At 33.3% G+C, this 27,316-nt stretch overlaps 2 protein-coding genes and 1 long non-coding RNA gene across 4 annotated transcripts in view; 1 reads left to right on the top strand and 2 right to left on the bottom strand.

The window, feature by feature from the left end:
• The window catches only part of LOC135835591 (uncharacterized), a 309,298-nt gene that overhangs the window by 158,435 nt on the left and 123,547 nt on the right, over positions 1 to 27,316 (bottom strand). The gene's annotated exons all lie outside the window — the stretch shown is intronic.
• The window catches only part of LOC135835590 (hemicentin-1-like), a 168,874-nt gene that overhangs the window by 117,203 nt on the left and 24,355 nt on the right, over positions 1 to 27,316 (bottom strand). The window lies entirely within an intron of this gene.
• LOC135833702 (uncharacterized) lies at positions 1,842 to 2,565 on the top strand. The gene is made up of 2 exons (XR_010556521.1): positions 1,842 to 2,071; positions 2,280 to 2,565. It is a non-coding gene; the product is annotated as an uncharacterized LOC135833702 (long non-coding RNA).

Here is a 27,316-nt window from a genome sequence, read left to right as displayed (position 1 = left end):
TGTAAGCTGACTGCTGAATCATTTTGTTTTTTTTTATGACGTCCTAGGTAGGTGTACAAAACTTCACGTAAGAAATGGAAAAATCTCACTGAATTTAAAAAAAGAATGTCCGCGTCTATATCTGAGGATGCGTGATGATTTCCTGATCATAATGATGTCTTTTTATCGAAAAGTTTAATACATTTAGTTATTCGGTGCATGTGAGCTGATGTATGAGTAATAGACGACCTTGACTTTGAAGTAAATAATTGTTCAATTTTTCGTGGTGACATTATTCATTGTTGCGACAACTTGAAAATCGAAAAAACAAATACTTATGATTATTTTTCGTGTCTACTCCCTCCTCTCCGGCCTCTCGAATGGCAAAAATGACACCGCAAATTTTTTCAAGAGTTTTGAATTTTGAGCCTGAAGACCTTGGCGGGAAATAATATTGACGAAAAGTTAACGAAATGCTCCACCACGTTTAGCTGTTTGGAATCATTTAACAATAATTCTTTCCTGGGCCCACAAGGGAACGTCTCGAGGTATCCTCTCCCGGTTTAAACAGGATCTCGCGATTTTTGGAATGAGCGTGGTGAAAACTGTCATGGCCGAAATTTCAGCAGCTCTAATTGTGTTTCTTCGCATTGATAATTTTATCAGAATTTTTCGAAAGATGGTCGTTGTAGTAGTGTTAATGAGCCTTGTAGAGTTGTAGGTTAGGAAGGGAACGACATGCATCGAAACGTTATGATTTCAATTAGGTAAACTAAACTCGATCCAAAGAGTATACAATCAATTCCAGAGTCGGACGAAGAGAGGGTTTTTCTTGAAAATGTATTTTTTTGAAAAGAGGTTACTCTGCCTAGAATGAAACATTTTCAAAAAATTTGTACAATTATCAATTTTTCGTTTTTGTTATAAGGGTTTTTGGAAGTAAAAACTGGAATTTTTCTCCTTCATTACGAAAATATTTTCCTCCAATCTTTCGGAACTAAAGTGATTTTCCGTGATTTTGAATTACTTTTCTCGCTTCGTATGGGCAATAAACTTCCAAATCCTTCGGAAATCTCTTCTGTTTCCTCAGTTGAATAAACTACTATTTTTTTGTTGATTTTTTTCGACTTTGAGGGACTTCATAAATAAGGGAACCAACATTATTTACGAGACCCGGGGAAGGTTTTTATTGAAAAGGTGCTTAGAATGATTCTGCCCATATAAATGGAAAATTTTCAAAAAGTGTCTACAAACATCAATTGTTCATCTTTTTTCATTTTTCCCAAAGTTAGGTAACTCCATACAAGAGAACTAACATCATTTAGTGGTCCAACGAAGGGTTTTCCTTAAAAAGAAGGTTATGTAGAACAATTTTATTGTGGAAGTGAGGTTTTTCAAAAAAGGTCTTTTTTCAATTTATTCCCATTTTATGATTTTTTCAACTTTGAGGGGCTCCTCATTTTTTTGATTTTTTTCAACTGGGGGGCTACCGGCAACGCTTTTTCGCAGATAAGGGGAAAATAAAAAATGGGGAATGATTTTCTTATCCGAGATAACAAAATTGGGGGATGGAAGGTGGAAAATTTCAACTTTGCAAAATAAGGTATGTTCGATTGATTTTTTTTTCAAATTTCATTTTCAAATACCTAGGTACTTCAATAGATTCAAAAGATGATCAGTCTACACGCTGATGCGTTCATTTTTCAGATACGATAAATAGAGACCGAGTAGATAATGGGCTCACTGACAAATTAATGTGACGTGCATGCGTCATGCGCATAAGAACCGAAATTTATTGTGTCGGTGATCGTCTTATGCTGCGGCATCACCAAGGAAAACATTATTCACATTGTCAATATATATTTTTTGACTTGAATAAATGTTGAAATGACAATTAAAATGGGCAGTAAAACAGAAAGAAGCATGTTTTATGATGTATCATGTTGTTCTGTTTTGAAAAGTGTTCTATGTGTGGGTAAGTATATAAACGAATAAAATTTCGAGAAGGTATGTAGTAGACTTATTTCTGTTGATTGCGATAATCATGTTTTAGTTAAGTGCGACTTATATATGCGGGCTTTTGGCCGTTTTGGTGAGTATTTTTTTTTTTTATCAAAAATTAAGAGTAGGTAGGTATTGTTTACTTTGTATTGAATAATATTGAATGAGAGTAAAGGAAACATGTATGTATTTGTATTCTTTTACTTTCATCGAGTATTTAACCCATTTTTTTCTTTCTTTCTTTCTCTTCTTTCTCTGAAATGAGCAAAAAGTTCATGTTGGTGCTTGTTTTTGCGTAGGTTTGTATCATAGGTGCTGCAAGAGGTACTTTCATATTTGATGATCCACCATCTCCTCAATATCCGGGTAGGCCAGATAAAAAACCTAAAGGTATATCTACTCGACCATGGACTCATGGTTACGATGACTGAAAATAAAGATGTGTTGATACCAGTATACGAGCAGATCCTGATGAAGATTTTTATGCTGAACGAAGAATGTACCTACCTAATACCGAAAAAATTATTCAATTCATAATCAAATCATCTCTTGTATATTGGAAAAATACATTTATTCAATCACGAATCGAAAATGTTGTAAGCTGATTGAATCTATAATATTAAGTTATCTATAGCGACCAGCCCTCTCCAAAGGGGAGCATCAACCACCTTTCAGTGTAATGAGATTTGGATTTCGGTTCTGTACCTATTCGAAAAATCAATTCAAACGGCTGAAGTTTCGGTACTCTTGGTTATGGAGATTTTAGACCAATCTTGGCAAAAAGTTTGCCACACAACTTTTCTATGTAAGTAGATCCGTAGTTGCAGCTCTTTTTTCATTTTTTTTTTCTGGAACACTATACCCCGTAGAAATTTCAAAATTGTTGGCCAACTACTTAGCGATAAATTTGAACTTTTTAAGTCAACATTGTAATTTTTTCAGAAGGGAAGAAGAGTGTGATAAGGGAGATGTTGCTGTAGGAGCAAGGTTTTCCACTTTGGAATTTTTCAATAATTTGAACGCAAGGTCAATTCAGCCCCCGAACTGGGGATACTCTATCAGCTTTCTAACTCTCATTGTGTAAAATTTTCTGGAAATTTCAATTCTTCAAAAATTTACTGGAGGCTTAAGAATTGCTAAAAATGGCTTTTAAGTGTTTCAAATAAAATTTTCCAGAAGGAAGAGAAGAAGAGAGTAGGTCAGAAGTAGATTGCATACCAAAATTCAGCTTTCTAGCTAAAGCAGATGAAATTATTTCGATTTTTACATTTATACCAAATTTTATTTGTTTGAATAAATTTCCAAAAATTCAAGAAAATGTAGTCTGCAGAAAGGAATTGGTAGAGGGCTTCAAAATAAAAAAAGGGAGTACATTGGACTACCTAAGGACTACCCAAAAATACACCACAGCAGAAATTTCAAGTGCTCAAATTTATTTTACAATTTTTTGAAAATTCAAATTGTGATTCAAAAATGGGGGGGGGGATCAAAATTTTACCAAATTGACTTAAAGAGCTGAAGTTTGGTTTGTATCCCATTTCTGAAATTCCGAGTCCATTGATGACTGTTTTGAATCGTTCTGAATTCTTCAGCAAATTTTCGGATTCTGCGTTTTCCAAAAGCCGTTGAGGGGTGGAGAAGAGGTTGAAAATGAAACTCAGCACCAATATATTCGAATTACCATATTTGTGACTGTTCGGAATCGATTTATACAGTATGATACAAAAGTAGTGCCCGGTCTCTTTAATTTCCAAGTGGAAAAAGCTAGCGAGATGAATGAAGCTGAATTGAGTAGGACAAAATAAGGGTTTTCAAAAGCGACCTAGAAAATTTCAAGCCCATCCTCAGGATGTTGACAAAGTGAACCCCCGGTTTGGTCAAAAAATTCAAACTGGTTTTTATTGGCGTAATGTATTCTACACCCTAAGGCGACAAAAACGTGATATGAATTTTTTGAAACCGGTTCATTAATTTAAAAATACCATAAAATTGTAGATAGAGAAAAAAAGTTGAAAAAAAAGTTGTAGAGTGTGAAAAATTACACAATTCTGACAATCATCTAAAAATTGAAGGTAGGGAAAAAAGCTTGAAACAAAAGTTGGAGAGCGTGAAAAATCGTTTTTTTTTGCTAATAGAATTTTGAAACCGGTTCACCAATTTTCAGCCAGTAATCAAAAATTACCTAAAAATTGAAGATAGAGAAAATAGCTTGAAACAAAAAGTTGTAGAGCGTGAAAAATTAAACAATTTCCGCTAATGGGATTTTGAAACCGGTTTATTAATTTGCAACCAGTTATCAAAAATTACCTAAAAGTTGAAAATAAAGAAAAAAGCTTGGAACAAAACTTGTACGGCGTGAAAAATCGAACTATTTCCACTAATCGGATCTTGAAACCGGTTCATTAATTTGCAACCAGTTATCGAAAAGAATAAAGCATGAAACAAAAGTTGTAGGGCGTGAAAAATCAAACTATTTTTGCTAATCGAATTTTGAAACCGGCTAATAACTTAATAAGTATCTTCCATTTTTAGGTGATTGTCAAAAACTGGTTGCTAAATGTGAATCAATGAACTGGTTTCAAAATCTGATTATAGACAGAATTGTGTAATTTTTTACGCCCTACATTTTTTGTTTTGTTTGAATTTTTTGACCAAACCGGTTTTTCACTTTTGTGGACACCCTGAGAATGGGCCTGGAATTTTCAAGGTCGCTTTTAAAAGCCCTTATTTTTTCCTACTCAACTCTGCTTCACATTCATCTCGCTACTCTTTCCACTTGGACCATAAAGCCATCGGGCACTACTTTTGTGCCATTACCGTACACACATTGTTTTCGAAATGTTTTTGAGTCAGTTCAAATTCAAACATTTTCTCCAGTGATTATTTTTGGAAAAAAATGATTGTTTGCGAAAGTTCAACTAACAAAATCCGAAATTTGGTTCGTATAAGGAGACCTATTATCAACCTCTCGAGTCGATTGTTGATGGTTTCGAATCGTTCTAAAGCCTCCAATCAGAATATTGTGATTTTTTCCTCTTTTTCTTTCAAAAATGATCACTGCAGAAGAAAGTTTTGGATTTGAGCTGCCTCGGAAGTATTTTGAAAATATGTGCCCAAATTGATCCGAAGGGTCACAAAAATGCTGAACCTTAGTTTGCGGGAGCTGAATTCTATTTTCACTCCGCTACAGCATTTTTTTTCGAAAACTGACAAATTTAAAATGCTTCTAAAGGCTTCAGAATGGTTCGAAAACAGCACCAATCAACTCGAGAGGTTGAAAATAGGGTAGAAACCAAATTCCAGATTTCTAGGTTAATTTGATGAAGTTTTGATTTTTCTTCATTTTTGGTTCTTTGAATTTTCAAAATTTCACCAAAAATTAACGAATGTGTTAAGAATTTGTGGCTGTTTTCTAGTTGAAAATTGTTGGCCATCTTTCACCCTAAACTCGTTTGTTTTTTATCGTAAAATATTACTGGTTATCTGCATTGTTTTACCGTTAAAATTTCTGTTTTGTTCAAGTTCAAACTTTAGGTTCGTTATTCGTTCAGTAAAAGTCGTAATGTAACAAACGTTTTGTCGTAGTAGTGATCGTTTATCGATCTTCAAGAGTTCTTTGAACTCGTTTTCATTTTGTTATTTTTTATAAACAAAAAATAAATATTTTTTATTTACTGTTTACGATGCGGTTTTGAATTTTACGTATTTTGTCAACGACGTTCTATAGTAAAGATTTTCGATCTCATCGAATTTCCCAACAGAATGAATTTCAGCGCCTGAAATTTTGGCTGGTGACATGTATTTTGAGTGAATCTTCTGATTTTTCTCTGTCTACTTCAAAAAATGTTTTTTCCCTTATGAAACCATCACCTGGACCACTTTTCATCAAAATCACGAGGATACAGTTCATGAAATGCCCTAGAAAATTCGCAGAATACATTTTCATTAACTTTCAACTCGACAACTTCGACAAGGCACAATATCTACCCACATTCATTTGGAAAATTCACCTAAAAATCGGAACCAAAGCGAAACCGTCGCGTCGCATCGTCGTCGTGGCAAGATCAGCAAACGAACTTGCAAAAGAAGAGAGAGAGAGAGAGAGAGAGAGAGAGAGAGAGAGAGAGAGAGGGCAGGGAAATACGCGAAAAGAAGAATAGAATAAATATAATTCTGCAAACCGTTGAAATATTCATCGCACTCGCCAAACGTTTAAAATTTCATTTAGGTTTTGGCAAAAATGAAGGAAACGTTGCGCTTTTAGAGTTCATTGTAAATTCATGAGTGACCTTAAATAGATCTATAGAGCGGCGAGGCGAGACGATACGAGGCAGAAAAAAGGACATGGGTGCGAACTGCGAAAAAGGGCGCAACAGCAACAGCAGCAGCAACGACCACCTCCGCCATCGCCATTTATACGCAGGGTACCTAGCATAGAATAATGGCGTAATTTTAACGATTGATGGTATAAATTCAAAAATAGCCTAATAAACGGTTTCATAAAAATAAGCGAAGAAATTTACGATTTGCCGGATGGTCTTTTGGAGCTTAGTTGTCGACACGTTGGTATGGTTTACAAGGCGGAAAATTACGGCCGGTGTTCGGTGTAATTTTTTTTTTTTTTGTATTTTTACTTCTTTTTTTTTTGGTGTTCTGTACGTAGCAAACCCCAGAAGCGAAGATATGGAAATTGGTGCTTGTATTGTATGCCAAGGAGACGAACGCAAGAGGGGGGAATGTTTTTGGCTGTAATTATTTTCTTCTTTGGCGGCAGTAGGCTTTTTAATATATTGTATTTGGTTAAGTTGGGTTAAAATTTGCGAACTCGCGATGTTATAAAACGCGGTACCCCTCGTCAAAGAAGATGGATCGTGCGGTCAGGGCATCGCGGGGAGGGGGAAACGCGTTTCGTTTTAAATTAAATACTTTTAATACTCGCGATAGAGTCGATATTGTAGACAGAGTGAAGGGTAGTGGGGGCTGTAGGGTTTTCGAGATATATATAGCGTAAAAACAACCTCTAACGAACAGATCAACATCAAACAATCGTAAAAGAAAATTTTATGAAATATTTGAAAGCAGTTCGCGAGCGGCATTGTGGCATTTAAAAGGGCATATACGTTGTATATAGGTATATATTGTAGGTAGGTACCTATACCTTCTGCCTTTGCTTCTCGTCGTCGTCGTGTGAGTGTATATAGCCTATACTATATACTATAATAATTCAAATCTACCAAAAAACATCTCGAGCTTAAAACCTAGTTATTAAGTTGGTTTTAATGATAGCTTTATACTTTAACGGTCTATAATACTGTCAGAAGTATAAATTAAACTATAAAATGATTTATGAGTAACGTTATACGCGAGCACGCGGCAAAGTACACAGTCCGGCCTTCTTCGACGTTTCGCTCTCTCGAAAAACTATAGCCTACCGAGCCTATACGACCATTGCTGAGGCAAGGAGAAGAAGGAAAAAAATTAATTTCTAACAAGCATCGGAAAATTGAATAAAAGCAGGAAAAAGCGAGCGCAGAAAAGAAAAAAGGTATGATAGATTTTCAACGACGACGAGTAAGTATAAAAACGCATCGAGCGCGATTAATTTTATTTATCGGTATTTGTGGAGATTTGCCAATCAAGAGGAGTGTTCGCGTCAAGTTTCATATACTTTGGCCGCAGCGTGTGAGGGAGTTAACCAATTAAAACACTCCATTAGACAGATTGTCTGTTGAACTGGAATGTACTTTATGGAGCAGAAATTTTTCGCTCCCCAAGGTATGTACCATATTTTTAAGATTTTTTTTTTCCTCGTTCGCGAGATTTTCACAGCCGCATATTTTCGATCTCTGTTTTTACATTTCTGTGTGGTGTGTACTAGGTAGGTAGGTAGGTATAGAAGATAGGTGGATAGGTATACAGAATCTATCGTATAAGCAGATTATCGAGGCGTTAAAAGGCTGCCTCGCCTTTGCCTGTGAGATGTGAATCGGGAATTAGCTCTCCTACATGGTATACAACGTGTTCGCGTAGGTATCGTCTTATGTAAGTAGAGGATTTTGCGGTTCGGAGTCGTTAATGAAATTTACAACGGGTTTACATTTTACACACGGTAAAGGATTTTGATACGTAAGACTTTTTAGCACGTGTGAAATTCGATAAAGGTGTCGAGGTTCTAGCGAAAGTGATTTCATTTCCGGTGGAATATTTTTTTAGAGAATTTTTTGGGCATTTTCGTATGGCAACACTGGCATCGATGTTGAAAAAAAAATGATTTTCAGCTAGTTTTTTATTACTTTGCTAACGATTTTTCGATGATTTTACATCTGTTATAATCGAGTTGGGTACTAAAAACTTTCTTGAAAATTTTTTTATTGTGATATTTTCCCTTGGCAGCACTGACACAATGTTTTAAAAGTTGATTAAGTTTGAAGTTTGATTTTCAGTTGGATTTGCAAAAATACTTCTAAACAACTCTTTGATAATTTCTTTTTTTTTTTTGAACAAATTTTCTGGTTGAAGGTAAATTTTTATCAAATTTCCGATTTTCAAAGTACCTACTAATAGAGATAAAATTTTGAAATCAGAAAATCGATTTTCGAAAGATCGCTCAACGAGAGCTGAGAAGAAAAACGTAATTTATTTGGTCAATTTTTGCCGATCAAAACAGTGTACAAAACAAAAAAAAATTTTGAAAATGATCGATGGTGTGAAATTGAAAATCTAGACTGAATCGATTTTAGGAATTTGATTAATTAATCGATTTCAAGACAAGACAAGACATTTATTTTTAAAGTGCTTACAACACAATAATATTTTGGTTTTTAAAGCACTTATACCTAGATGGAGTAAATTATCATTTTTGATTAACTTGATAATATTATTAAAATTTAATTTATTATCAATGAATTTGTTTAAATCATCTTTTAGATTTTGAAGGTTTAAAAAGGGGCAAACATTTCGATCATAATCGATTTTTTTACCAGGAGGTAGTGCTGGGTAAAATCGGGTTTTAATTTCAAACATCGATCTATTAGATCAATTCGATGTTCGATCATGATTGATTTTTGATCGAGACTTGAGAGATCTTGGACCTACCATAGGTCATATGAAAATAAAAAATAAAAAATGAAATCAGAAAATCGATTTTTAAAAGATCGCTCAACGAGAACCGAGAAGAAAAACGTAAAACGAAGATGAAACGAAACAGTGTCATACGAAACAAAAATAATTTTAAAAATGATAGATAGTGTGAAATTGAAAATCGAGAATGAATCGATTTTGGGAATTTGATTTAATAAATCGATTTTGATCATAATCGATTTCTTTACCACGAGGTAGTGCTGGGTAAATCGGATTTTAATTTCAAACATCGATCTATGAGACTAATTTCGATGTTCGATCATGATTGATTTTTGATCGAGACTTGAGAGGTCTTGGACCTACCATTGGTCATATGAAAATAAAAAATCACAAATGAATCAATTTTTGGGGTTCGACTAATCAAAGTTCCATCATGATCGATTTTTGAGGATGACTTCAGCGATGGAAACTTTAACAATTTTTCAGCAGCTTCCGGGCGAATTTGAAAGAACTTTTTGGTTTGACATTAGTTTTCAGAAAATCTTTGAACGGATTTTTTTGTGAGACTTTTTCATATTAGAGGTCATTTTGTGAATCCAAATCTGATCAGATCAAAGTTGTAATCGGATTAGATCTGTTCAAACCTGATGAGATCCAATAGGGAAAACCTAATTAGGTCTGATCAGATCTGATGAGATCAAGTTTTGGTCGGATTTTAGATCTGATCACACCTCATCAGATCTAATTTTTTCCCTTGAACTTTTAGACAATTTTGAGATTTTGAAGATATCATTGAGTAATGAATTTTAGGAACATTGAAGGATGATTTGCAATTGTATAAAATTTCCCCTATTTTACCCATCTTTATTAAATTTTTAGAAAAATTTTAATGATCATTTTGGACAATTGAAGGATGACCTTCAGATTCTAAATCAAGTTTCTGATCATTTTTCAAAAAAATTCTCTCATGAACGAATTTTGCTAATTTTTAAGTATTTCACAGTTTTAAAACTATTTTTGATAAGATTTGAGATGACCTTCATCTTGAATAAAATTTTTGTGAGATTAAAAGATGGATTTTCGATTCTTATTGAGTTCTTAGTGTTTTTTTTAAAGAACTTCTACTAATTGAATTGATTTTCAAATGCTTTTCAAGTAACTTATTCTATTTTTCATCACTTTCAAACCAATTTGATAATTTTTTTATCTTATCTTCAATGAAGTTCGTCCAGACAATTTTTGGAAAGATTTGGTCATTTCGGCACCACTCACTGAGAGAACTATTCAGTAAAAATTATTGTAAAATGTAGTAAAATTTCCCCCTGATTACTTTTTTTGTAAAATATATTGAATTTTTTAGTAGCATGTACTATAAAATGTAGCAAATACTACAAAAAAATGACCAGGGAGGCTCCTTTACTAAATTTTTCAGTGCTTAATTTTTATTTAAGTGATTTTTCTCAGTGTGGGAAAATTTTGGGAAACTTTACAAATTAAGTGAGTATTTAATTTGAGTCAAGTTTTCAAAAATTTCCAGAAAATTTTCTTATTTTAAATGGATTTTTACAGATTTTTTTTTCAATTCCATAATTTTTTAATCTTTTAACATGTTAGATTTTTTTTTACAAAATAAAAATCATTTTTCAATCTTGAATAATTTTTCAGGTACCTACATATTTTTCGGCGACTTCCTCATTCTTGACTGGGTCATTCTCTTTTAAATCAGCCCAGTTTCTGAGTTCAAGTATCTCAGACTGATCAAATTTGATGAAGTACCTTATCCTTAAATATGTTTGCGGAGGTTTGAAGATAATGTATTGGAAATTTAAAATACCTATAAAATATTTAAATAATTATCATTTTCAAAGCTCGAAACCGAATTTTCCAAGGGGAAAAAAGTTGAAATTCACTGTGTGAAAATTTTAAAAATCGCAGCAAGACTGTCCTTTTGTTTAAAAACAATTTACTTTTCAAAATGGAGTTTTAGCATCTCATTTGTAGATTGAAGGGGTCAATTAGGTACAGAAAATAAACATGTCTCTTCACAGAACCAGGAATAGAATCTATTTTTTTTTATTTCAAATGGATTTCTTGAATGATTGTTGTTTTTTTTGTACTTTTTCAGATCGAGAGTTTTTTAAAAATAATTTTGTATGATTATTTGGTTCTGGAATTTCGCCATTTTCAAGAATCATGCTCATATGGCTCGGATCAAAAGAGCTTTTCTACTGCCTTACCGATGCCAATTTGTATCTGTAGTTTAGTTTTCATCTATTGGTGTTTTTTGTGCTTTTTACAATTATTTTTAAATTTTTTCTTCTCTTATTATTTTATTATTTTTTATTTCATTTTAGGAGATGCTTTTTAAAGATTCGGTGTCCACTTCCCTTCTGCCATCGAAGGAGGTCAGGGGGGCTACCGTGATTTAAACATTGCTTTTATACTTACACTTAATTTTTGTGAATGTACAATCTTAATAAATAGGTAGTAGGTACGAGTAGGTACCTATTTGTACAATGATGCAATACTTACTCCACTGACCGAGAAATAATGAATTTTTCTTTACTGTACTAACCTGCAACAAAAATATATAAAAAGTCCATTTAAAAATAATAATATGTACTTAATAAAGTAGTAATTTTTAAAATCATCTTTCATAGAGCATTGCATTATAATGTATAATTTTAAATTGTACTTTGGGTTCCAAACGTTATTTTGATTTTGTCAAGCCACAACTTTATTCTCATTTTTGTAAACCAATAATTTTTTCCCAATTTTTTTCTTCTGACGAAACTTTTGGATAATTATGAATTTATTTATAAAGCGAGTTGTGTGTAGATGGAAGCATACTGAACCTAGTCGAATTTTCTTATTAATATTGTTCAATTTCTTGATCATCCAATTCAATTTCAAACACGATGTGGTCGTACTACTACGTATCAAATTAGGTTAAAATTTCTCATACGATTCTCCAAAACGCGTGTTTGTGTGTACTACATACATCTCCTAAAACAGTTTTTATCTCATTTCAACCCCCTTCCTTCTTTCTTACTCCGGTACACCTCACGAACCGATTTAATAAACCTTATACGACGAGCTTTTCTATGTCAACCATATTCTATATAAGATTCGACGTGAAAGTGAAACGGGTGTAAAAGATAAGAAATTTTAATTATCATCGAAAAAGACGTTCGATATACAACTTACGAGAGGGAAGTTTTGTCATCGGGTTTCGGGAGCATGATGGAGGATAACGGAGTGCTGAACTGGTGACAGACAGATGGAGGACAAGGAGGAAGTACATGGTGCGGCACAGCGCAACGTTAATTATAAAATTTCATCAACTAGGTAATCCTGTCTCCGGCTTAATTCTCAAGTCGATTGAATTTAAAATCAAAACAAAACTATAGTTTACCTCAGCTATATCTTATGCATAGGCCTTATAGATTTTCTCTCAACAATAAGACGAAGAAGAGGAATACATATACGAGTAGCAGAGAAATGCGAGGAAGGAGGTGAGGAGGTGAAGTTGAAGGTCAAAATACCTATCAAACTCGTATACCGTATAGGTTCCCAATGGTAGGTAATGTGTACGTATGTAGGCGAAAAATGGGTCTATAAATTTAACGCTATAAGTATACGTATACAAATGTGGCGAAAACGTGTTGCCTATTAGAGAATTATAAATTAATGGTAATATTTTTATAGTTAATTTTAAATAAGGAAAGTTTCGCATAGCGTATAAACTGCCATATACAAAGGCAAAAGCAAAGGCATATCAGCACCGAACCGAAACAACGTGTGGCGCATGGAGCCGGCAAAAGTTAAGGCAAATGCATAGAGAAAAGGGGAGTGAGGCCTAATGAGATGAAACGGATTCTCAAATTACCGCGTATACGCTATCGGATTCGAATTTCATTGCTATATAGACTTCGAAAAGTGTGGTAAAACTTGGGAAATTCGCGTTTAAAATCAACATAATAAAAACCATATTTTATAATTTATGCGGCCTGCTATGAAAAGCACATAAATAACTACAAGAAAGTAAATCTTGAGAAGTCGAGGAAAGTAAAAGCTTTAAAATATTATTCGAAATTCCGCCCTCTTCATTTAGCGAGTTTAAATTTTCAGTAAAATCGCTTAAACAGAATGGAATTTTAATGTGTATCTTTCGCTTAAATAAATGATTAACATTTTCGTCGTCCAGTTTTAATTGGAAAAATCTTATGGTGTTTTTTTTTCTTCTTCGAAAATTTCTTTTGTTCGAACGTCTCGAGCGAGAACCGAAAGCGTTGCTCTTTTTTTACCCTGCAGCTATAACTTCGCCCTGCTGGTTTTTCTTCCTCTTTGTGTATTTTCTTTCGACGAGTTTATTCGACTTTAAGGTTTTTAGTCCGTAAGTTATATGATTATGAAGTAGCTAGAGTGCCCAGCCAATTGGAATATCGTTTATTCGTTTTGTTTGTATAAAGATCAAATCGTACTTCTCGACTATGGTTCGTACCTACTTCGTCGTATCGAAGTGAGAATGGAAATTGGCAGCTTATCAAGAATAACCGACTTGTATGTAGAATTCAAAGTGTTACGAGCAAAAAAGTTCCATGTATGTGGTACTTTTTTTTACCCCTGTACACGCAGAAGCCTTTTTTATTCAAAAGAGCTTTTACTCTAAAGTTTTTCAAAAGTAGTATCTGTAATGGAAAGTTTATAGGCGGGGGTTTTTTATTTCTTCCTTTTTTTTCTTCGTTTTCCTTTTTCACCGGATAAGGCGAGAAAGGAATGGACCAAGTTACGAGAGGTATAAAAGCTCGAGAGATATTATGTTTAAAAAGAGTAGGTATAAATTAAATTTTGATGTTTTTTTAATAATTTCTTTCTTTTATACGTAATTAAATTTTTACTTTTTTTTCGTTTCGTAAATGAAAAGTAGCGTTGTATTATTTCTTGAAATAATATTTCGCTTTTTAATTGAGTAAAAATTATTTTAGTAATTTTATTAAACCCTCGAGTAGAGAAGGAATCGCAGGTATAGTGCAAGATCTATCGTTTTGTGCACGAATCAAATGGAAGAATTTAGCTCTATCTATCGCTAGAAATGGACACTTTCATGGGAAGTATTCGTTCTCTCCTTAGCAATTAATTATTGTAATAGGAGGTAGTCGCATGCTTATTTCACATGCAGTTTAAAAATATGAACTTATTTGTACATAAATACTGACTTGAGAAAATTAATTCCCCCAGTAAGCAATTAGGTACCTATACCTACTTACTTTCTAATAATTTTTAAAACCATTTCAAAAGACGAGTGTACCATTTTCAATGCTAGTAGATGTTCTCATTGTGTGAAATTTTCATATAAAATCTGTCTAAAGTGTTTTTGAAAGTTCTGAAGGAGAATTAAACTTTGATTTCTTGATTGGGCCTAGTAGTAAATCATCTAGCAACCCCCAAAAATAATGTAGTTCCAAATTCGTAACCTCACAAAACGGTCGCTATTTGGATAAAAGTCATCCATTCAAATGAGGAAATGATATTTTTTGAGGATGAGAAAAACAAAAGTGAGCTTACTTTTTCGATTCAATAGTTGGTTATTTGTGTTCAGTGGTCCTTGAAAATATACCAATTGATGAAGAAGCAAATAAGGACATTTACTCAAATTTCGACTGTAGGTATTCCAGAGTTGAAGGGAAGCGCTCATGAGCCTCAGAACAAATTAATAAGGTCTTCACAGTCGAAAATTTTTTTTTTTTCAAACTTGAAATCATATTGCACTCATGTTTCAGTACCATCAGAACCATGGGAATTTATTTTTATGCATCACATGCCTCATTTGTTTTTCTTTTTGAAGAGTTTTTGCTGTTTTTGGGAGGGGAGGGGAGAAGACGAGAAACCTCTTCACTTTTCAAAATACACATTTTGAAAATGAAATGTTTTGTAGCAACAACAAAAATTACATTTAGTTACCTAATAAATGGTGATTTTTTGTGTAATTTTGAATTGTTACTCCTTTCTATGGAGTAGTAGAATTTTGAAAGCTGAACTTTCGTTTCAAAGGTCGAAATTTCAACGCGTTTTCGAAGTGTGAACTTATTTTTGAGCGAAAAAGACCGACTTTGGTAATTTTTTTTATCGGAGTGTGGGAAATAGAAAATTGAGGGTCTCACAGGATGAAAAAATAGAATTGACAATATTGATTATTTCAGAAACCTCGTTCCTTGTGACATTCGTGGGAGCTAATTTTTGCAAAATTTTTGGGGGAAAATAATTTTCCAAAAAAAAGTGAAGTACTGAAAAATTCACTTTTTTCACTCTTGTCAAAAATTATTTTCAAAATATGATGGTAGTGAAACAATGACTAAGATTAGAGATTTGACCTCCTTCAATTTGAACGAAACTAAACTGGTTTGAAAGAGCACATTTTAAAATTCCTATGACCAAAATTTTCGGTGCCAAAAAATGCATTTTTGGATTTTTAGCGAATCTTTAAACATTTTAAAAATTCAGAAAAGCTTTGGAAATTTTTCTACTTCTTGATGGAATATTTTTTTCTGAACAAAATGAACTGGTGTGAATAATTTTACTTCATTTTAATCCTCCCAGTTCGAAAAATAACCAGTTTTTGGCCATTCTAAAGGCTGCAAGTTTTCAATTTTGTTCAGAAATTGCGAATTGCCCTAAAAGGTCAAATTGAAATTGAACACTCTTCAAATATGGTTGCCTCGAAATTACTAAAGAGTGTCAGTTGAAAATGTGGCTTTTTCAGAACAAATTTAAATTTCTAGAGAAAATTTTGAAAACTGATCGAAGGCTCTAAAATGGGTAGTTTTTCAAGTGAGTAGGGAGAGGGTGATTGAAATGAAATAATGCTCGAACTAGGTGTTTTTTGTTGGGGGGGGGGGAGAAATATTTTAGGAAAAAAATTTAAAAATCGTAATAAAAACAACATTTTAAAATTTTTTTAAAATTTTCAAAAATTAAAAAAAAATGACGCCCAAAATTTAAATTTACGAGCATTTTTAGAGCATGCTTTTTCGATCTAGCTTGGTTTCATTCAAATCGAAGAGTATATCGGTTCAACAAGTTCCTCTGTACCGAGTTTTAGATGCCTAAGTTGCACATTTCGAAATTTTGGGGCATTTCTTTTAAGAAATTTTGGCCCAAAAAGTTCATGCTTTCCTCACGTATGCCAGTAGTGGCCCTCAAAGAGCATTAGTAATCGAAATATGACCAAGATGGACGATTCTTAGAACTGTAGCGGTCCAATCAAACATTTAAAATTTTAAGTACCTAAGAAATTTTATTGAAAATATTTAGACCCAAAACATCTTTTTTTTTCAACTCGCATGCTAAAAGTGGTCCTGAAAAGAATCATACGTTGAAATATGACCCTGAAAGACGATTTTCAGAGTTGCAGCAGCCCAATCTACACATTTCCCAATGTTGGGACATTTTTTTAAAAAGGAAATGGAAATGGATTTCAACAATATTATCATCTCAACTCACACGAAATTGAACTTCTAAATGTGATTGCAACCAAAACGTGGACAGAAATGTATTTTCCATTGGCGACTTGATTTTTTCATCAATTTATTAATTTTTTGGGACTATTTTGAAAGATTGAATTTTTATCTGGAAGGAGGAATGGTGTCAAAATTTTGCATGACTATTTTCACTCTTTCAATGTTTTCGAATATTCCTCGATTTTTTTGTGTGTGTGGGGGGGGGGGCAAAAATATTTTTAACACTTCAATTTTTCGTGAGGAGTATGTTTTGCAGACACTTAACATCTTCCTTTTTTTTAGGGAGGGAGGAGTAAAATTTCACAAGTCAATTTTTCGTTTTGTTATTGGACACCCTGCGAACCGTATTAAATTTATAATACTTCATCGATCAAAATATTTTTCCCATCATTCGCTACGTGAATTTTCCCAACAAAAGTACCCTCTCTCCTCCACCTTCCTCTACGTGAACCGAAAATATAACGCGGAAAATGTAATTAATAAGCTGGAAAAGACAAACGAATAAACATAAAGTGGTAGCGCTACAGATGACAAAAAATAATAGTCGGTATAAAGAGGTAACAAATTACAAGCAATATTTATTTTTCAATATGGACATTAATTATCGAACATATAGCCGAAAAACGAAATATACACATTAATCCACCCTTCCACTTCTATTACGAGTAGGTAGTGTTGAGCAATTGATAGGGTCGTTTCCCTTCCCCCTTTAATTTAGTGAAAAATAAGGGTAAATATAATTAATGAGCTTGACTGTACCTCTACCTACTCTACATACAGAGAAATATTCAGCTGCGGTATATATAAAGCCAGAAAAGGAGGTAAAACCTGGATAGGCTATAATACGTAGGTTGGGGGTAAACAGACGTGAAAAAATTATCGAAAATCTACGTTTGCATGATGGGTAGGTATTTTATGGGGGACAGTTTTTGTCACCAGTAAGTACATATTTTTACATATTTTTGAAAAATGTGATTCGAGTATTTAAATGCTTCGAAAAACCACATAATTATAGGTACCTGTAACAATTGGAGTAGATTATTTGGTTATGCATTGTTAAAATTTATTGTAAAGGGGTTCGGTTCAAATTAACCTCTTGTTGGCTTTCACGAGGTATAATTAAAAAATTGTTTTCGGTTCGTTCAACCGGTGGAATCTCACTCGGATAGATCCATCAATTTTCGAGTAACTTTTCAAGTAAGATGGCAATTGGAATAATTTTTATTGGAATGAATATGCAATTATATGATTAAACGAATGACTCTTTAAGAAATTCCGCAATTTTCTTGGTGATGTCAGTCATGTTGCATGGTCAATATATGTAGCCTAAATACATATTTCAATTTTTAAATTTAATACTTTGTTTCTCATTTTAATTTATTTCCCAGAAGGAATGAGATTTAGTGAAAACGAACGGTATCACCCCCCTCCACTCACCCGGAAGCAAACAAATAATGCTTTTTAAGTCGTTTGGTGAGCAGATGTTCCTGAAAAAAAATTGAAATCGAAAGACTCGAGGTAGAAAATCGTATTTTTTGGTCGAGTTGATATAAAATGTCCCAATAAGCATCATTTGAAAAAAAAATGTTTTGTAAATTTTCTTTCAAAATCAAGGAATTAAAATGAACAATTAATTTAAACAAATTTCTCTGACGTTCATTCGACTCGTTTGAATCACAAAGTCCATTCGATGGAAAAAACCTTTACCAATTTGGAATTTCGTTTACATTTCGTCAATTCTGCCCACATCAGCACTCAGCAGGAAGCAGTACCCATAGCTTTAAATACATTAATAAGGAAATGATACGAACTCTCTGTAGGCCTTTATATACGCGTATCATTCGAATTTAAATACAACTTACGAGTATCATTTCCTTCCTACTGTCTCTTTTTTCGTTTAGGAAATTTCAAAATCGATGTATTAGAACAGTACTGAAATTCCTTTCTCTCAAAGCGACTCCTTAACTTATCTCGTCTCGTTGGTTTTTTTCTCCAATTATTATTTACAGATGTTTCACCTCCTCCTCCGCATCTGCCTTTCTCCAGCGTTGTGTTCGAGGTCTCTCTCTCTCGCTTTGTACAGAGACATTTTCGGCTTCTTTTATATTCGCTTTGTTTTTTACCCCGTGTAACATATGGCTCGTATAATTACAAAACTTTATGTCGACGCGTAACGCTCGCATACGAGCGAGCGATGCGTTGTACGTAGAGAATGTCAAAATTATGCCCTGCAAAGTGTGGGAACTATGGACTGGAAAGTGAAAACCGTGGCAATATGTACAGTACAGGGAAGTACGTACCATATCGCAAGACCCACATGTAGCCTATATTAAACTCGAATATCGTATAGGTGGTGATTTTGGGGCTACGTGAATTTTGCATTTCTAAACCATTGTCACCTTGTGGTAGGTACATGTACCCTAAGTAGCATTTTCAGAACTTGTAGGTGAGAAGCCAATGCAAGAATTGATCGATATTCAAAACTCACGCATCTGTTTGAACTACGACGCCTTATATATTACGTCCATTGCTCCAATTCCAATTTATAATCAGCATAGTAAGTACGTTGTACTTGTACTTATTCATACACTAGGCCAGTTAAAGCGTTAATTCAACAATATTACGGGCATTCTGCGTATACGTATTATGGATCGAAAAAACAACAGGCATCTGCCGCGGTTACACTGGGTTGTTCTCGTTGCTCGTCCTCCCCCGCATCAGTATACATCTAGGTACCCCTTCTGTCTGTGTGCATCTAATATATACGTGCAGTCGTGCACCGAACACGTGTTTCCAGGCATCGCGTGAATCATACTTCACATACAATATTCACCAAGTTGTATATTAAAACGTTATTATATACCAGGAAACGATGAAGATAAATAAACACAAATTATAACTAATTAACTTTACACAAAAATGAAAGGGTATAAGCGAGATGCTCTCTATTATATGCCATATTATACGCTTATTGGGTATTTTTCACCCCCCTCCGTCCCTGCCTCCAGTCAACTTGCCGTCGACCACCGCCGAGTAAGTATGAGCCTGTGCCCTGTGCCTGTCATGCCGCCGTGGTATGTGTTTTTTTGATTATTTGGTGATTTATGTTAATGTGTGGCGGAAAAAGTATTAGGTACCTAGTGTAGTGTTTAAATTGAGGGCATTTGTCGTAAGTACGAGTACGAGTATGTGCCACTGCATGTGCATGTATTGTACTTAGGTATTATTACGAGAATATGCAGTCTACGTGTATATTGGTGGTCGGCTATTGTGGTGATAATTATAATTATAGACTATATAGTGACTGTATTAATACCTATACACATGTATAGAAGTAATAAAGTTCATTATCCTTACGTACTATAAATGTGGTTTAATTCTAGAAATCATTCTAGGATTATTTAAATGTAGTCTATCGTCTTGCTCTGTAAAGAAATGGTACGTACTTATACGAGTAATAGTTTGATATGAAAAAGGAAATGAGCTGATGGCATTGAACTAAATTATTTTTAGTTCAGGTTCAAGGTTTGTCAACGTATAAATCAAATAATAAATTGGAATGCATGGGTTTTTAAAAATTAAATCATCCTAGTGTTTATTGAAAAGAAGACGAATAAAGACTGCAAGTATGTATGTATATTGTATAAATATGAGAAAAAAATTAGCTAAAATAAAGACAGTAAGACCGACAAGCGTGTAACATTTTTTAAATGTGTTTAACCTCCGCCACCTTTCACCTCTTTCTCTTTCTCACAATGAGAACCAAAAAATTACGTAAATTGAAACTTTTTTTTTTTTTTTGCTGAACACCGAATGAGCAGAAATTATGGCTGTTTAATTGAAATTAAATAGCAGAGGCCTAGTTGGCCGTGTGAAATAGGCGATTTGGCCCTATCCTCGGATTTTGTATCTCACCAGTGAAAGTTGTCCCTTATGGTCCTAAACTCTTATGATGTGAAAAACGTTCAACTACGTTATCAAACCGAATTTGGGCCAAATTTGCCAATTTTTCTGTTTTATAACTTTTATTTAAAAAATATTTCCTGCCATTTTGGGAACCTCTGAAGCACCTTCCGGGTCACTTACTCGGCCAAAATTTGTGTACCTATAGACTAATATATCAACTCATAAAATACATAATAATATATGCAATGCCCATTTCAGAGGAATTGAAAATCATCACGATTTTTTTTTACCAGAGACGAGTGCATTTTTTCAATCTGAAAAAAACCTGATTTTAACAAAAATGAGTTTTAAAAAAATCGGAAGTTTCAAATTCCTCTGAAATTGAAATTACGTGATTATAATATATGGTGTATTCTGAGTTGATAATAGTCTATAGATGAGTTTTTGCGAAATGGATGACCCAGAAGGTGATTCAGAGGTTCCCAAAATTGCGGGAATTAATTTTTTTTTTAAACTTACGCATAACAAATTATATGTATGTACTTAAAACAGAAAAAATTGGCATTTGGACCAAATTCGAGTTGATGGTGTAGTTGAACGTTTTTCATAATATTCTGAGAAATAAAATTTCAGTCAAAATTGACCAATTTGGGCAGGATAAACCATGAAAAAAAAATGTTTTTTGCATTTTTGAAGGTCTTTTACAAAATTAAAAAATTCTGAAAAAAATATATTTTACATCTGGGTGAGATACTTAATACATACTTATTTTTTTCAAAATTGCACCTTTGAACGAAAAGACCAAAAATGCAGTTTGAGAAAGCTGAAAATACGCATTTTGCCCAAAAGATATGCTTGAAAAAATTTCAAAAATTCCTATACCCCTTGATGGTCCAACATTCCTGCAAGTCTGAAAAAAAACCGGATCGAAATTGGCCGAATTGAATAATTTTCATCTGAAATTGCAATTTCACCTCATTTTGAAGGGCTTAAGGGTGATTTGGTGATCTAAAAATTTCATCAGAGGGGTTTTGGACCATACAGAATAACTTTCACTGGTTAATTTTAAAATTTCGCCATTTTTAAAGCTCAGAATTTGTTTCTGAGATGTAGATTGTAGGTGACATACTTTACTCTTTTTAAGACCTTTGAGCCTAGATCCAAGGCCCCAAGCTCCAATTTATGAGAACCCAGAAAGTCTCCAAAGTGTCAGGAACTTGAGCGTTCGAAGTTGAGGATTCTAGCCTTTGAAAAGTCGAGAAATGTAGTGATTTTTCTTATTGTTATGTAATGCTTTTAAATCAATGATACAGAAAAAATGCTCATAAGTCATGATAAACTATGTTGATACTTTCTAACATTTTTTCTGTTTAATGAAAATAATTTTTCAATTTGCTTTGTGCCTGTAGAGCTGAAATTCTTGGGACCCTTTGGAAACTTGTAAAAATTGCTTCTTAAGCTGCACAATGTCACATTTTCTAAATAAAAAAACTATCAAAGTCTCATTCATTTCATGTTATTTTAAAGGGGGGAGGGGGGAGGTTCCAATTTTTGGAAGTTTAAAACTAAAATGGTGAATTTTTCATTTAATTTGAGACCTGTAAAATGCTATTGTTGGATACTTAATTTTTTTAAATTTCGCCGTTGTTTACAGTCTAATTAGAACTTTTAGAATCTAATTTTTTCTCATTGAAAAAAAAAAAGTACCATAATTTCGACTCGAACACTTTCATTTTTCAAGATGTTTCGAGTAATGAGGAAGAGGAGGAAGAAATATCTAAAAGAAAAAACTAATAATTCGACACTTCTGGAAATGACCTCTCTTGCCCCCCATCCACCATAAGTAACCAGTAGGTCCCAGTTGGAGTATTTCCTCAGGTCCCAAAACCATTGCTAACCACCCTTGCGCTTATTCAACTCTTCATTACTTAAAAATTTTCCTCGTCGTATAAAAAGAAAACTAGTGAAAATGTGCTTCTCAACATCTTTTCAATTTCATTTTTTCTGATAACCTCATCAGAGGCAATTCAAAACAAAATCATTAACATTTCTTTTGTTCTCATTTTTTTTTGATGGAGAAAAATTTGTTCCCGCCAAAAGGGTTCAGAATGAAATTTTTGATTGAGTGAGTTCGATAACAGTAATTTTTTCACTCTTTTCCCATGTCAGTAAATCTCCTTCACCATCCCAAATGTTGCTCTCGCGAGAAATTTCAATAATAAATACAAACTTACGTTCTTTTCTCGAAAGCTTGGAAGAAAAGAGATGTCGGACGTTACTGAGTTTTCAAGCTTTCTCAAGCATTGATGTGATATTGATGACTTCAAGAAAATTCGGGATAGGGATTTTACGATACTAAGCTCGATTTTTAAACGAAATTGCCTAATTAGAAGAAATTGGTAGTCGAAGGTGAGGCCAGAACAGGTGAATCAAAGACCTTAGATACCCACTGCTAATTATAAAAACGCCTATAGGATTTTCTCAGTATTTCTTCTCTTTCCCTTTCTCTTCCCTCGCACGAGCGACCAACAAATACAAACTTTATAACGAATGTAAATTCGTTTAATTCACAACCAAACCAAAAATAATATTTACAATTAATAAAGTTATCGCGAAATCAAACCGATCGACACCTAATTAGATAATCTAATCGCTTTTACAACACGAAATGATAAACTTAATTCTCGATGAGACTCGTTTCGATCTCTATGAGATAGATAAAGTTTATCATTTCGTATCGTAAAATTGATTATTTAATTCGATATGCTCGCGGTAAAATAAGTAAGTGAAAATCAATTTTAATTGAATCGAAATACAAGTGTATAGGTATATGAAATGCATATATCAAGCAACTATATGAAATTTTATGTAATTTTGAAATTCCAAACACATACGCAACGTTTCTAGCGATTTGAAAAAAAAAATAATTGAATTAATAAAACCGCAACGTCCTTTAAAAAAATATTCACGACAAAACAAATTAATGAAAAATCGCGTCGAATAACTTGACAAAAAATCATGACCTTCTTAAATTACAAATTAATAACTTCCAATATGGGTAACTGTAATTTATTAATCGAACAAAGTTGCCTAATTTGATTTTGGTAGACATATAACATATGTAACCAGGTACCTAACTAGTAACTACCTAAGTATCATTGCTTTGATGCAGCTCGATGATTTTACCTACTTTCCACATTCCGCGACGACGCGGAAATTTTCTACATTTCAACTTGAAAGATGGAACCGGTTTAATTTTTTCATTTATATTTTAGTAAAACAAGGTGTTCGTAATTCGAATCAATTTGTTCATCTTTTGCGATTAAATTATTTAGATCGGAATTTTCAGACCGAAATTGCTCGCTTTTTGACAACTTTGGAGGTCTTTCGCATCAAAACGAATTTAAATTAGGTATTTATTTAGGCGCCACGGTTTGCGAGGTTGGCAAGGTTATTGACCAATAAAATATTACAAAATATAAACTATTTTAGTAAATTCACAAAATGGTCCTTTCATCTTTATCTGAGCAACGAATTTCCAACTAAAATGACCAATATATAGGTAGGTACCTATCTAAAGCTTGCATTAGAGCCGTGACAAATGTATCTAATTGATTTTTCACGAAATTCGCGATTTGATTACCATTACGATGTGGTTAAATTGCCTATTTTATTATACCGAGCAAGACGAGTTTTTTGCAAAAATTAGACAAGTTTCATATATTACTTTTTTTGACGTAAATTACAGTGGCAGCGGCATAATTTTTTTTTTTTTGAAGTATCGACGAAAGTATGTAAATCAAGCTCATCATTAGATACTGGTATGATTAATATTTTCTCGTGATATTGTCACGAGTTATCGTTTCATTCAATATATTACAATTTTTCAGAGAATTCCATCCAAGATTTTTAATTACCTATCCGAATTATGAGAAACTGTTAGTGAAATTATTTCAGTTTATTGAACCATTAGAACCACTAAAACACATTTTCGCACATTAATTTTGCACTTGCCTGCCTACTTTTAGAGAATATTAGATCGAGTCACTGCCAACTTTTTCATTCGTATAAATGTTTTATTATAGGTACCTGCCCAAAGATAATTTTGTTGTAACTGAACATTTTTTCTTTCCAAAATTTGTGGTCAAATCAATTCTTTGAAGTAGATACTGTACATATTATGATTTATAAACCTCATGTATATTTCAATTGTTTTGAAAGCTCATTAATATCTTCACAAGGAACAGGTGCCGAAAAATCGTGACATTTACTGCAGCTTAAAAAGTACTCTAGACGTCGGATCATTAAAAAAAAAAAAATTATTCAATCATTAATATGTTTTGTTGACTTTAATGGACGATTAAGGCATGGTTTTTGATACACCGCAGCGTCATGAAATCTTCTATATAAACAAACGACTCAAAAGACACATCTACGCATATTGAAATTTTTTTGCTTTGTGTTGATGATGTTAGTACAGTTTGGTTCATTTTTTTTTTCAGCCTTTGCGAATTTTTTTCCATTTTAGTGAGTTCATCAAATATTTTTGACCGATTTTATGCACCTACGATGCACGTTGACTAGGTGCATATTTTAAGTACTTGATGAATGATAATTATTTTTACAGATCTGTAACCTTTGGCGATGGCGCTCCTACAGGCATCTAAAAGCAATAATGACTTGACTGAAATTTTTGACAATAGGTATTAGTGAACAATGGTTGGATTTTAGAGAATAATAACCCCAAATGCCTTTTGATTTCAACCAAAGAAGATTCTGATTTTTTTGTTAGTTCCTGAAGAGCTGGAAAATGCAGATAAATATGAAAACGTGGAAGTAAAACCGTCATTAAAAATTTGGATGATGTGCAACAAAAAGCAATGTTAGTTCAAAATTGAGTGGTGGTGATGAAGATATGGCTTGATTTTCATACTGTCAGCTCCTCCATCTTGAGAATTTTTTGGTCAAACAAAGCACAAAATTGGCATATGAGTGAAGATTCCTCGTACAAATGCTTCCAAATTTTCTCAATTTTTTCTTTAACTTTTTTGAACTTTACAGTGGATTTTGACTTTTTGAAAATGACACACACGCTCTCCATTACGCGTTAAAAGTTTTTTTATTTCAAATAATTCAGTACCTTTTCGATGAGTGGAATCTCGCGTACCTAAATGATCGAAAAAACGTGTTTCGGTAGCATTTGTCGTCCTAAGGAGGGTCCTTTTCGTCTGAAATTTTTTTTGAAAGCCATATTTGGATTTGGCAAATCACATTAATTCGAATTTACTCGATTTATATTTTTTTTCGCGATTGTTAGATGAATTCTCAATATTGCTTTTCCGTTCTAAAATCTGAAAGTTTTCGTGAAAAATCTGGTTTAAAAATTTGAAAAATTGAGCGTAAATTCTTGGGTCGTGATATCCCAAAACGGCCCTTGTCCATTTCATTCAGATAGTAGCCAATAGCCATGTAAATTTTGGATTAAAATTTCAGTGAGCTGAACTACCCTAAAATACGCTCTTCTTGAAAACATTTTACTCAATTTTCTGAAATTCGATTTTTTGACAAGATTTTTCAATAAATAATTTTGGATTTTAATGGAAATAAGATAATGAAAAAAAAATGCTATCAGATAATTGCAGAAGAATGAAAATTGAGTAAGTAATTAACTCGCTAAATCTAAATATGACAATGGGAAAAGTTCTTTAAAAAATGAAAAAAATGCACCACGAACAGTATAAAATATCCTCATAGAATATTTATGATCAAAATGTCGTTTGGTCCATAAGGGTATTTTTTGAGCCCAAAATTTCCAAAAAGAAGGCAAAAAATTTCTTTAAAAAATTGCTTTTTTTAGATGCGTTAACTTTGAATAGCACCCAAACTGCAGAAAATCCGATTTGTGTTCAGAAAAAACGAGCTGTCCAATTGTCCTTTTTTTGTCGATTTTCGGCTATTTTTTCAGAAATTTTGGGCCTAGAGAACACGTGGCTAAAGAAGACGATTCCCAAAGTTGTAGCTGTCCAATCGTTTTTTTCTACCATTTTAATGGGACAGTTTTTCAAACATTTTGCCAGGTTCAAAAAATGTTTTTTCGAATGCTCAAATTTGAAATTGCTCTCAAACTCGAGGGAAACTCGATTTGTGACTTGAAGAAGCAACTCTCAAAATTATAGCTGCTCAGTCACATTTTTCAGCCATTTTAAGGTTATTTGTGCAGACTCCTCGCTCACCTTCGAGTGTAGAGGGGTTGAATTTGTATAAATGCACCGTTATTTGTTCAGATAAAACGTAATTAAAATATTTATATTTCAAGATTGGAATTTTTCAAAAATTTTCGGTTCAAGAAATTTTGACCCAAGACCTTCAGTTTTGCGTTTGGGCAACTGTAAATTTTACGTATGATGGAAGTTACTCTAGGTGTCTTCTTACTTCAAGAAAAAAAATCCGCTCTCGTGAGATTCCCTTGGAAGTTATCAAAAGTCAGACTTGATATCTAAAAGTTTCCCTCTATGTAATTCAAAGTGCAGGAAATTGGTCATTTTTTCAAAGGTTTCGAAAGACATTCGAAGTAAATTTTTTTTCAAGTTGTTAAGATCCTGACATGATACTCATATCAGATCCTTGACTCGGATCACTTATTCAATTGTGATTCGTGATCTGATCAAAATTTCGATGATCCGCGACGACACCCTGTCTATTTTTCCTTGAAAAAAAAAACAACAACACGATTACCTATCCTATTGCAGTAAGTACCTAAATATTTGGACTCGATTTCAAAAATTTGTGATCAAATCAATTTTTTGGTGTCTTATGATGATTAATAAATA

This window comes from Planococcus citri, chromosome 2, assembly GCF_950023065.1.
Source record: "Planococcus citri chromosome 2, ihPlaCitr1.1, whole genome shotgun sequence".
In the NCBI taxonomy this organism is placed as follows: Eukaryota; Metazoa; Arthropoda; class Insecta; order Hemiptera; family Pseudococcidae; genus Planococcus; species Planococcus citri.
The sequence above is the reverse complement of the archived record's forward strand: the minus strand, read 5'-3'. Positions and strand labels throughout refer to the sequence as shown.